Genomic DNA, 13,149 nt, shown 5'->3' on the forward strand with positions numbered 1-13,149 from the left:
TTGAAGAGGTCAGAAAGAATTTCTGCTGCAGTCAGAAGAAACATCTCCTGAGCTGGCTTCTTGATCTTTGGAAGCCTGATATTGCTGTAAGTCTGGGAGCATGACATTTAACATCTCTTTCACACAATGCACCAGAAACTGGCTATTCTAAAGCAGGAAAGGTAAGGAAAGCTTCACTCTGTTACTATTAGGAAAAAAAAAAAAAACCAAAGCACACATTTTCCTCCTGTAGCCCCTTCCTAAGCCCCTTCCATTCTCTTAAATGTGGAAAGTACAAGAATTCTGTGGCCTTCTCTTTGTAAGAAGCAAGATGACATTTGTAGCTTGCATGGTTTTGTTGTTTTATTTTAATGCTCTGAAGTGCTGTTGCATTCCCCCCAGCTGGCACAGAATAGAGCAACGCCTGGGCTCCCTGAACATGCAGGAGAGGGACAGAGGGACATCTGCTACTGCCCTGGCTGACTTCCATGCCCCCAGTTTGAAACCCACTTACACAGCTCTTCTCACATTTGAGGGGATGCCTCAAGAGACATCCATGTGTAGGAATGTGGGACAGACCTGCTGCAAGTAAGGACTGGCACAGGGGTGGGAATGCAGCAGCAGCGAGGGGCAGGAGGGACCTAGGAGAGGGGCTGGCAACACAGGGAACATGAAGGGTGCCCTTGACTGCCAGGAGAAATGAAAAATTGTCCTGGCATGTGTTCACCTCTGCGCAACTTCACTTAAGCAGATTAAATCAGAGTCCCAGTCTTGCTGGGTGCCAGGGGTGCAGCAGTCTGTCAAGATGACAGTGACAACTGCCTGGTGGTTTTGCATGTCCAGTGCAAGCGCTAGTCCCACCAAAAAGGAGAACAGCCCGGGTCCTGCTCTGACCCGTGCCAGCTGACCGTGCTGCAGGAGCAGCTCAGGACTTGCTGGGGCCCCCCAGAGGCAGCAGGGAAGTGTCCAGCTGTGGCTGTCAGACTGGAAGCTCCCTTCAGGCTGAAACTCATCATAGCCTGTATTCGGGTGCTTTGTACCTATTGAATAGCAGAAAAGCATGAATGCTCATGATGAAAACAGGTTTCATTATGTTGTACTCATGAGCATTGTTAATATCCCCAAGAGTGGTCCCTTCTAGCTGCTTGGAAGCATACATCATCATTTTCATGGAACTAATCAGTTTCAAGGAAATATGTAACAAATCACTGCTATGTATTGGATTGTGATTGGAGAGATAGCATAATAAATTACCAGAAACTCCAAAATTAAAACTGATGATTTTGTAATGGAATAAACACAGGTACTATGTGGCATTAGAAATACCACTTTTCCTTTTAAATTTATATGCTCTCAAATGTGAAGCCAGTGGACATGGAGCAAATCAGATATGCAAATTAAAACTGGACAAAAGAAACTTTCTGTGCTTATGTGTAATAACAATGATAATTGAAAATAATGATAAATATAGATGTATACAGATGTTTGAATGTATCACCAACATACAGAGATGTTTCCTTTCAATTTTTAGCAAGTCTGTGTAAAACATGTAGTGTTTCATTGTTTCTGAGATAAACATTTGGTGAGAACTTCAGTTCTTTGAGTTTATAGACGCCACTAGGGAATTCTTCATTTCTGACAATATTATTTTTCATAACTGCTTTTCCTTATTCACAAAAGGAGTTATCCTCCCGTTGAAGCCATCAGACTTCTGCTAGCCAGCTTCAAAGGAAAAAGGATTAGGCTCTAATTTGCAAAACAGTATTGGAGGATATGTTGTACCAAATCTAAACGATACAGACTATCACAATAATAACAAAAAGCCATTGATTTCAGTAGGCTTACCTTCCTGAAGTCAGTGTGTGTTGGAAAATGATCTTAAAAGATTGCAACATACAAGCAGTAAAATAATATTTAAAAATTAAGTGCATTTTTAGGATTAATTTTGCCATGAACTTTCAAAAGAGCACAACTTATTTTCTATCTGGGATAGATAAATAGAACTCAGTCAAATGTTTAGGGCTCCTCAAAAAATTGACCACTTCTGTAATGCAACATGAATTTCATAGAGCTGATGTTAATTCATTCCATGTATTGAGCTAAATAAAAGCAAAACAAAACAGGATTTCAAAGATATTTGCTAAAATACTTAATTTACCAGCTTAGGCCAGGTACTCTCTGTGCAAGGATTATGCATATGGCAGCTGAACTTGGTGAGATGGTATCATCTGTACTCAGACCTTTTGCTCTTCAGCATTGTCAAGTTTTTGTGAATTGTTTAACAGTGTTGTTACCTCCCTTACAGAGATCAGCTTCTGGGGGCTGTTAAAAAGCTGGAATACATTTCTTGGCTGTTCCCTACAGTGTAAGATAGAGGAGAGAGGAGGAATGGGTACTAAAGGGATTCCTGGATGCAATGGCCATGTGCTCTTGGATGCTAATACGCTTCTCCCTTAGTTTTCAGTCCTCTCTGCTGAGCTCTGTAATCTGTACATGGAGAAAAACATAACCATGGTTAAGTCAGTTGACTTGCTTTGACTGCTCATGTTTGATGATCAAGGCAAGTGTGGGTGTGTGCATTTGATGGACCAAGCTTTAGTGTTCAGCACTGTCCAGACTGCAGATCTAAAGATGACATGACTTTCAAATCGTTGGAAGGTAACCAGCAGGCAAAACTGGAGGACATTCTCTCAATGGAACTGTCTCTTCTGTGTTAAGTACCTGCTGAGAGTCAGCTTTTTGATCTGATGAAGTGAAAGCATGTTAATGTGTTCCACTCAAGGATAGGGATTATCCTTTGGAAAGCAGTGGTGGCAGAGACAGCTGGCATCCATCTATCTGGTTGCTGTGGCAGGTATCTGTATATTATCTACCCTGGCAGATCACATCCAATCCTTGTAATTGCATGCTTTATGAAAATTGCAGGAGTCAAGAAAGTTCAGGATTAAGACTGTAATGCTGATTTTCTCTGTAGTGAGCCATATAAAAAACTTGCCTTGCAAGTAATGGTCTTTTGAGGTGTGTCTTGTTTGCATCCAGTGATGTCCATTCACTATTAAAACAATCCTTCAGTCAAGTAATGATCACTGCCCACATTCAGAGGTTATAACATCCATCTAAATTCATGTGTCTCCTCTTGTTCTTTGATTGGTGCCAGGACTCTTGAGATGTCCATGCAGTAGGAAGAATAAAGACTTAAGTGAAATTAAGCCCTCTCAATCTGGATCCCGGACCCATTATAGAACTTTATGAGCAGTGAAGAAACTGGGGAATACTTGTAATACCTTTTTGGAGAAGACTCTGGAATTGAGACTGGGGTTCTTCATAAGACTATAAGACTTTAAATAGAAGAGCTGAATATCCGTAAAATACCTTCTAAAATTCCATTCCCAAGCCTCAAGCTTTTGCTTCTGTGGCTTTCCCTGAGAATACAGACAATTAATGTGTTATAATTTTTACCTGTAATACTGTTTAATTTCTTCTGCTGCTTGATATATTTTATTGGGATTTCAATAGCACAGAGGATAGCAGTTGCCCACTCAATTTACATCTCCAGATCTGAAAATTTGTTTACATGTGCACATGATTGTCTGTATGTTTATGCCACATGATTTTATCCATAAAAAAATCTGCTTTTCTACAGTCAACATTTCCTCAAAACTCCCACTGTTATTGCTAAACTGGGGCCCTCAAAACCAGAGAAGTGAAAAAAAACAACCCAAACTGCACAGAAGACAAAACTGAAATGTAGTGGTTGAGGCTCAGTGTCTTTTCTGCTGCAGAGCTTTGAGAAGGACTGAGCACACATAATTCCTTCCTCTGTTGCTTTCCTATTTCTCATTCAGCTTACATGCTCTTTCAGTAAAACTCTGGTGTTACTTTATATCAATTTTATTAAATATATTAGCAATACAATCCGAATTACCAGCTCCCTCTCTCTCCCTGCACATTAATCCTTTCAGGATTAAAATTCACATACGAGTTGCAACACCGTGAGCAGCAGAGAATTGCATTGGGTAACGGTCAGTGGATTGCACATTCCAATAACACAAACTGCAAAAAAAAAAACATATTTAAAACATAACTGAGGCATTCAGCAGCACGGTCCCCTCCTCTCATCACTTCCCTTCATTGCCCTCAGTTCTGTCACTTCCGCTGTTTCTGGTTTTTTGCCCTTACTTTAAGAGACTGACTGAGGGCATCTCTCCACCGTCAGCCCATCAGGCCATGTGCCAGCATCCAGAGCTGCACCCAGCTGTTTTGCCCTCTGCCAGCTCCCACACCGGGAACAACTGCTCTGAGCATAGCTCTCACACACCAGGTCCTCCAAGGCATCACCACAAGTGGTCATCTGTAGGATCAGCCGTTTTCCCAACAGTCATCCCCAGCCACCATTGCTCAGTCCCTCCAGCCCCAGCTTGCCTGGTGCAAACGGTGCAGGCAAGCGAGGTGTCTTCCTGTTGGGTTTTGGCGGTGCAGCCACAGGCCCTTATCCTGTAAACAGAGGTGGTGTTCACTGGCGCTTGTGGGCTGTGGTGGAAAAGGGTGGAGCTGTGCAGTCACCAGTCACAGGTTGGTTTGAGATGGTTTGGGGCCGGGAGCCACCCGGGGCAGAGGAAGGGGAGGGAAATGCAGCCGAGGTGGTGACGGAACGGGTGTCATCCTGCTGGGGAGCTGTGTGCCTCAGGGCCTTCACTCAGATATTTGTGTGGGAACATAATGGGGAGGCATGAACTTTTGCCATTGTGACCCCTTCATCCTGAATGACTCATGGGTGAGATGGGGCAGATACATCCCTCCAGGACTCTGGGATTTCCTGCCCAGTCTGATTGAATGGAGATATCATAGCCACTGGGTAGATCCTACAAGGACAGAGTTATTAGCCTTAGTTGTGGCTTTTGAGTAGAAAACCAAGAGTATGTTTTGCACATGATTTTTGTTTTGATGTTCAGGTCTGTGGATCTGTGTCTAGATTGTAATGCTCTTTTCATACCACTATTTCATGCATAACCAGTTTTCTTGGAAATATAAGGTCAAAGCTGCTCTAATAATATAGGAAATAAAAAAGACATAGATAAAAGTATCTCTTTTTTTCTTAAATATACATAATTTTTAGAGTGAAGAAGATTAGATGCAAGATGTTTTGTAAAAGTCATGTTGCCTGTGACACCAGTGAGTCACCAGACGTTCATACCTTTGGATACACCTGAACAAACCTTTCCGCAAGACTGTCACTGACTGGCAGATATCAGGGATAATGACAGCAAATCCTGCCTAGCTACCAAAAAATGGACCCCATGACATTCATGTTATGACATACAATGTACCCCATCAGACAGAACAGCACTTGTTACCTTTGACTGATAACATGCATCACTTCCATTGGCAGTGTGGATATGCAGTTCAAATCGAGTGGGCAAATGGGCGCTGTGTGCCACCTGACTCCTGTTGGGAGACAAATCTGTAGGGAATAGATGACAACATGACTCTCTAGTCCTTCTTTGCCCACAGGTGCTGCATGCTGGCTAGTAACCTCCTTGCCCTCCACAGACAAAGGGGAGAAAGGACAGAATTACACCTTCTCAAAAGACAGTGCTTACCCCTCCTAGAGGTTCTAGGGCACAATGGACAACTCCATGCCCTTGCCACAGGCTCCATGCTAGGGATACAACCTGACATGGAGAAATCATCTCATCCTCCCCACCTCCCTTTAAATTCCCTCTGAAATACTCAATTCATAGCTGTAGGACTGGCTGTATTTTTCCTTCACTCGTCATTAATTTGTCAAAGTCAAAACAATACTAAATTAGAAAATAGATTCAGCACAGAGACTGCCAGTTTCCTTTAGCTTTATTTTGTTTACTTTTCATTTGTCTGCAGCCACTTCCTGGCTTTAGAAAATAGTGTTTTCTATGACTTGTAAAAAAAATAGGTCAAATAATTTAAAAAAATGTTAATGGCAACATAATAATTTTATGATAAGTGATTAGAAAGATGTAAACAGAATATTATGGCTTTAGGATGTGTACCAACGATCCAGCATGACTTACACAGGAAAAAGACATACCCAGAATTCTCAGGCAGCAAACTACCAAGAGCCTAGTTACCAAAACTTCAGATTCATCTTCAATGGGAGATGAATCTGTTTGTGTATAGATGCCCAAGAACCAAATATAATTTTCTATTAGATCTTTTACAAATCCCATTCTTTATGCCTGTTTGCTAGCAGAGAGGACTCTACATCAATAGCAAATTGGCTAAGTGACAAACTTGATCAAAGCCTCATTATGCATGAAAATTTCATTTTGCTGGCTAGGGAATCATGAGAGGGAAGGTTTTTTGACTCCCTGTGTTTCCTTTGTGCTTCTCATGAAGCATAAAGGGAATTGCAAATTTCTAAAATCCCCGTAGTGGGTATAGGGGAGCAGAGGATGTCAGCCCCTCGTGTCTTGTCATCCAAGAGTAACCGCCCCTCTGACTCCAGCACTGTCCTTATTGCTGGGCCCACAGCAGCGTGAGTGTCAGCCCTGGGGTGGAGGGCTTTAAGGGTGGGAGGACGTGTTTTTGCTATGCTGACAGGTCATTTTCTTTGGAGCTGATGCTAGCTGGTCCACGTGACAGCCACCTCCAGGTTTCTCCAGCCTGCATTGAAACCACAGACACTCACAGTTCAACAACCCCAAAAAGACAACACAGATCTTAAGATTCAGTCCCAACCCCCCAGGGAGAAGCAAGGCAACACATTGATGCCACCAGCTTGCCTGTGTCAATGCAAAGTGCACAACATTTTGGCCAATGTTAGCTGTAGGAAAGAGCCACTCTCCCCAGCAAGTCCACAGAGGTTCGAGGAGATGCCTCCATCTCCCCCGTGATCTATGGCCAATCAGAAAATCTGGCCCAGGGCCTAAAAACACTTTTAAACTTGTGTCTTCTTATCTCTCCTAAAGAACTAGAATACTCTTTCCTGCCTCCCAAGAATTATGCAGAAATAAATCTTCTTGGATCTGCAGAATGCTTTGCTGACACTAATTGTATTATAAGAAAGAAACAGATTTGTTTAAACATTAAAAAACATTATTTTTAATGGAACAGGACAGTTATTTTTAAAGAGCATGTTTGAAGGTCTGTTACTAAGATGAAAAAAGTACTCAAATTTAATAAGAGAAGCAACATGACCTCTGCATACTTACCATTGCTTTAGCAAGACCAAATCTTTCTCACTTTACCTCTGCTCTTGCTAATCTCTGTGAGGGCTCCACACACAGAAGCCTTTGCCATCACTGAAGCTTATGAAGATGAGAACAGTTACGCTACCTAGAATAAACCAGATGCTGCTGCAAAACAGCTGGAAATTACTTATCTTCTCTCTCCATGTGCATCCCCCTTCATCATGATACTGTCTGAAGTCTTCTGTCTCATCCTTCTGTTCCTTTCCCTCAGTCCCCAGCCCACGGTCACTTGTTGGGATGGATGCAGCAGGCTTGTTGAGGACACTTCCTCCCTTAGAACCTAGACATGAAGCTCAATACCTTTGTTCCATCAGGGTTTTCATCACCTTTCTGCCCTGGCTTGATAAAAAAGAAGGGTTTCACCTTTCATCTCTGTGTACCAGCTGGCAGCTACAAGTATGCCTGGGGTATTCCAAAGAGATGAAGGGGTGTCATTTCCCAGTTCTCCCTGGTTTTACACCAAGTGACACACATCCTCTGCTCTGGGTCACTGTAGCGTGAGCTCCTGGACGTGCAATCTGCTTGATTCCTGCCAGCGTTACTGACAGAGAAAAAGAAAAATTACAGCTGGATCATCAAGAGAAGCAAGCGTAGTGTGGGACACATCCATTTTTGAACGGGTGAATTCTCCCAGGACACCATCTCTCCTCCAATTTTCAGCTCCATTGGAACTATGTAGATCAAATGTCCAACAGAGGGAAATGAATTGGCTGAGGTTGTAACTTTACACACACATTCTCTGGAGAAATACAATAGCTAGATTTCTAAGATTTCAACCTGACCATTGCAATGACGATACTCAAATGAGAGAGGGGAAGAGAGGCACTTCTTGCCTCAGCTTTATCTCATGTGATCTCTGGTTACTGCTGATGAAAGAAAAGAAACCTGTTTTGCTTTAGAAAGCGAAGCAGACCCTTTCTGTAGCACCACCAAGTGGTTGAGCATCGCTGGAAAAAAAATCTGTCTGCAAAACCAGCCTCAGCAGTGCCTCAGCATCATTTTCCAACTACTTTGCAGTCTTGTAAGTGGTAAATACGATTTTCTGTCTGTAAACCTGGGTGTAAATTGGGATTGGCACCATTGAAGCTGGCCAGAGTGTGGGTGAAGACAGTATTAGGTGTATTGCACTCAAAGTTGTCAGGAGAAGACTGACAAAACCTTAATGCTTATCTGTTTTTTGTGTGGGTGAGCAGATGTCTTGGGCTGTGAAAACCAGGACCAGGATGTATTAGGAGTACTACAGGCACAGAGTGAGAGACAGGTCTTTCTTTTAGAGATTTTTTCACTGGAAAACGTTTCAGGAATCAGTGGTAGGCAAGATCGTGTAATGCCTGTTTTAGCAGAATTTACTTTTCTTCTCCTGAAAAAAAAACAAACCCAAAACCAAAAAAAACCCCAAACAACCAAAAAAAAACACCCTGTGAATTTATAAATCTGATTTGAACAACAATGAAGGGTGTATGATCACAAGTAAATATGGGGGCTGATTCATGGTGCCATGAAAGACTCCTGGTGTAAAATTGCCCTTTGCCAGTGATAAGTGATCAGTGAAACTTTTTCATATGTCATAAGTTGTTGCTGCTCCACCTTCAGGGTTGCCACTCAAGGAGAGTTCCTTTGCCTTGAGTCTTCTTGTGATGGTGAGAGGCCTGTAACAGCTTGGTTGCACAGGCTCACCCCCACTACCCCATCTCTCAATCCTTGAAGGCAAAGGGATTGCCTGGGATGTCCCTTGTAAAACCTGGCTCCCAACACGGTCCTCAGGAGCAAAGAAGCATCTGCAAGAGGAGCCTAAGCCACTGGCACTGTCCTGGTCACAGGGTTTTTTTTGAACCCCCAAATCTGACTCATGGAAAGACTAAAAGTACTGCTCCTGGGACCAGATGATCAGGCTGCATCTGTGTAGAACAGATTTCAGCTGGTTTGAATGCAGGAGCAAAACCTTTGTGTCTGTGGTGATTAGCCTTAGAAAGGCACGTGGTGTAATTCTCCTCTCAGTCATCATGTCCTCCTTTAATTGAATTGCTGTGTTCATCGGTTGTGGGTATCATTAGGTCTCAGCCAATGATTCCCACTCATTTTCTGGCCAAAAAGCAGGACACTGAGGCTTGTGTTCATCACTGACCTTTTGCGGGGCCACAGCAGCATTAGCTCCCTTCTACCTCCAGGAATGGCAGGGACCAAAGGTATCCCTGCCCTTCACGGGGGCTGCCCAAGTGAAAAGAGCCCCAGGAGGAATAAAGGCCACCTTCTTCTGTACCAGCTAATGCTTCTGTAATTAAAAAAACAGGTGCTCAGTGACCATTCTGTTTGCCTGCCTGCAAACTTGCAACACAGCCAAAGATGCCTGAGGCGCCACTGTTTGGAAAAGCAGCAGAAGGACTCAGCATTCTTAATGACAGGGATGTTTTCAAAAATACATTTCTTAGCATGACAGGCAAAGAAGGAAGGGACCTGAGGTGAAGCTTTGCACAGCTCCATTTCAAAAACAGCAGCTGCCAGTGGTATGGTTATTGGACTCATCCTCCAGTACAATACCACAGACAAATAATGGGAATATTTTTATTTGAAGAGAAGCACCAACAGACCAGGACCCATCATAAGCAGGCTTGTGAGAACTCAGAGTGAGCTCTTTTCAGAGGAGGTGATTATGCATAGCTGCTAGTGTTCAGGAGCAGCACTCCTGAGAAGAAGGGCAGATTGATGCTGAGGGAAGATAGATAAATTGAGGCAAAACACATGCCAGAGTCTAACTTCCGAGGGATTATTATAATCATTAATAACTCTTTGCATTTGTGCATGTGTGTCCATGATATACCAAACAGCAGCATCCATATTTGAATATATAAAACGAATAATATCTACATACCAGTCTGTATGTACATATGCAAGCACACATTGCTTTAACAGCTATAGTAGGGATCCTGTCAACACCAGCCATCAATATTAAAAACCCTTTTATGTTTATCTTGATGCTTGAAGATCTAAAAGTCAAAGTTCACAAGGAGTTGAAATACTGTTCCCGTATAAGTTTAAAAATATAATCACAGCAGAGCACAGCACTATGTTCAAGCTGAAGTCAAGCTGACAGTTTTAGTACACAGCTGGACACTCCATTGTAGCTCTGGCCATCTGCATGCACACTACACTTAAAATGGAAAAAGGCCTCTGGGAAAAATGAACCAAATTCACCGTGTGTACAAGCAGGCATGATCCTTTGAGGTCTGTGGAATGCATTTGTTTACACCAGTAATGGATTTAATCCAGGGACTGTTGTTCTTTATGAGACCTCACTTTTCTTTGTTTTTATGCCAGTGTAGTTCCACTTTGGTAGGAATAATACTAATTTATGTAAGTGGTGAAAATTTTTAGTTTTGCTTTTCAGCACCGATGGTAGATGACAACTTTCATAGCCTATTTCCTTTCTAACCTACTGTAATTTTGCTGCAGGTGCTGTTCCTCTGATATTTTGCATGCAATTCAGATTTGCATAGTCTCAAACAGAAGGCAACCAGGTGTTCAGTGCCCACATCCAGAACCTACTCCTAAGAGTGAATGGTTTTCCCCAGTGCATGTCCCATTCCTGATGCAACATTGTCATGTTGCCTTCACCAGCATTTCCCTCCTGGCATTGTCACAACCACCACCATTCCAGACAGGAAGAGCTGCCTCCCCAGAAGTTCATTAATTCAGGCTTGTTAATTGCCCGAAGACTGGAGACAGAGGGGTTTCACACACATGAGGCACCCCCTCTCTTCCTTGTGAGTTGGCTAGATAACCTGATTTTCCCTGGAAAAACAGCTTGCAGTTAATAACATGGGCCATGTCAATAAAACTAGGTACCGAATAATAAAGTGCAGATAGCAGGCAGCACTGTAGAGCACCAGAGTCAAAGTAAAGGGCTTAATATTTAGCAATCAGGAGTGTAGACCAGAATGAAGATAATCTGAACTGTCCATATGATGCCGTTGGCAAAAGTACACATCTATCCCTGCCTCTTTTGCTCTCAGGCTTTGTGTCTCTGGACTTAACTTTGCACTAAGTGCACCAAAAGCAATTCCCTTTTCTTAAGTTTTTTAGCTTTTGCATTCCTGAAGATCAATGTCAGAACAGGTGAACAGATCTGCACTGTTGACTTTATACAGGCTACTTAAAAGAGACCAGGGCAGAAAAGGCTACCTAAGCATCACACCGAGGGTGTGGTAGGAGAGGTTAAAGTACAAGCTGCCTTTCCTAAAAGCCTGTCCTCTCACCAACTGATGTAATTTCCCCTGATAGCTCGAGCATTAGCCCTCTCCTCAGTTTAAAAAACGAGTCCCTGAGGAGCCTAAATTAAAGATGCCAGTACAAAAGTGCAGGGCCTGACCTCTCGCAGCTGCGCCGGGGCTAATACTGATTCATTGTGCTGCCCCATGTTACAGTGCAAGGGCAGAACAAAGGGCAGGGGAGGGCTACGGAGGCATTTCAGGCTCCTGGTTAGCTCATTCATAGACACCTGGTGTCCCGCCTCCTCCTCACGCTTCGGTGCATCCCACTCCTATTGTATAGCAAATCCACTCCTTTAGATCTGAGCTGCTTGGGCTGGACAAAGACCAAAATTAAATCCGCAGCTGCCCAGGAAGAGGCTTTCTCTGTCAGGGGTTATTATCGAGGATCTCTGATGAGAGAGTGGAGCGGGGAACTCCCTTCGCCTCTGTCAGTTCCAGTTACAGGTCCGGATGGATGCGTTCACACATGTTTTTCTTGCTTCACGTAAACAACACAGGCCCCTCTGTAGCTGGTGTGGACTGTCATTGCCTCCACTGACCCAGTTTAGCTCCAGAGCTTTAGGAGAGGTATGTGACCTGCTGCACTCACCACATTTGGCTGGACAGCACTGCGTTTGCTGCCTGCAGGAAACACTCTGTGTCATGGAGCAGTGAGGCCAAAATACCCTCATGGCAGCTCCTTCACCCTCAATGAAGTTGTATCAAGGGTAAATTTGAATTGACAAAGGCCAGCTCCTATTCTCACTTACCCTAGAGAGAACCTGGAATTGCACCATTAGTGCCCAGGGAGTTATTTTGGATCTACAAGGGCACAAACATGAGCAGAATCCAGCATCGAGTTTAAAGGACCAAAACAAAGAGAAGTTTAAGTCAAATAGGAACACATATAGGTTCCTGTCAAGGTCAAGCAGGTGACACATATAGGCTATATAGTCCCAAGTTCAGAAAGGAAAAGAAATATAAAGTTAATAGAAAACCTTTGTGGTTACTAAATATGTTTTATTCTTGAATCCCCTGTAGAACTGATCAGTTTCACAGCTTATAAAAATGGATGCAACAGGTGTTAGTTTGAAGACTTCTGTGATTCATGTTAAGGGCACTCATGAAAAGTTTATGTTCAGTGAAACCTGGAGGAGAAAGCGGGGGATTATTGCGGAAAAAAATGCTGCCCCGCTACACTAGAGAACATCTGGAGCCATTGACCAGGGGAATTTAAATCTACATCTCAAAAGCTTTGCATATCTGATCACCATTCCTGCTACCTCTGTCTAAATAGCCTCATGCTGGCAACCTGACCTATTTAGTTGGTGGCTGCTCCTTCTGTTCTCTCCATCTCATTTCCTTCTGTTCTCTGTGTCTCATTTCTTTCAAGGTAATGAGGATGAGTGTTGTTATCTGATTTTCTCTTGATTTCCTTCTTTAATCTGATGTGCTTCCTGTGTTTCCTTTGGGCACATCAACCTAAATTGCAGCCCTTTAAGACACCCAAAGACAAGGTGCTGCCTTGGGACTGACTAGCCAAGCTGCAGCATGGGAGTGTGAAAATTATGGAAAGAACAAGATGCAGAGCTGAGAGTGGGATTTCACAGCTGCTGTGAGGAATTGGGTGACTGAATCTCATTAAGGTTTGCAGTGAGGTTTGGCAACCTTGCTCTTCCTGGCCGCCTTTGAAG

Source organism: Chamaea fasciata, unplaced genomic scaffold (genome assembly GCF_029207755.1).
Source record: "Chamaea fasciata isolate MVZ Bird 193981 ecotype frontalis unplaced genomic scaffold, bChaFas1.0.hap1 SCAF_5, whole genome shotgun sequence".
Taxonomy (NCBI): domain Eukaryota; kingdom Metazoa; phylum Chordata; class Aves; order Passeriformes; family Sylviidae; genus Chamaea; species Chamaea fasciata.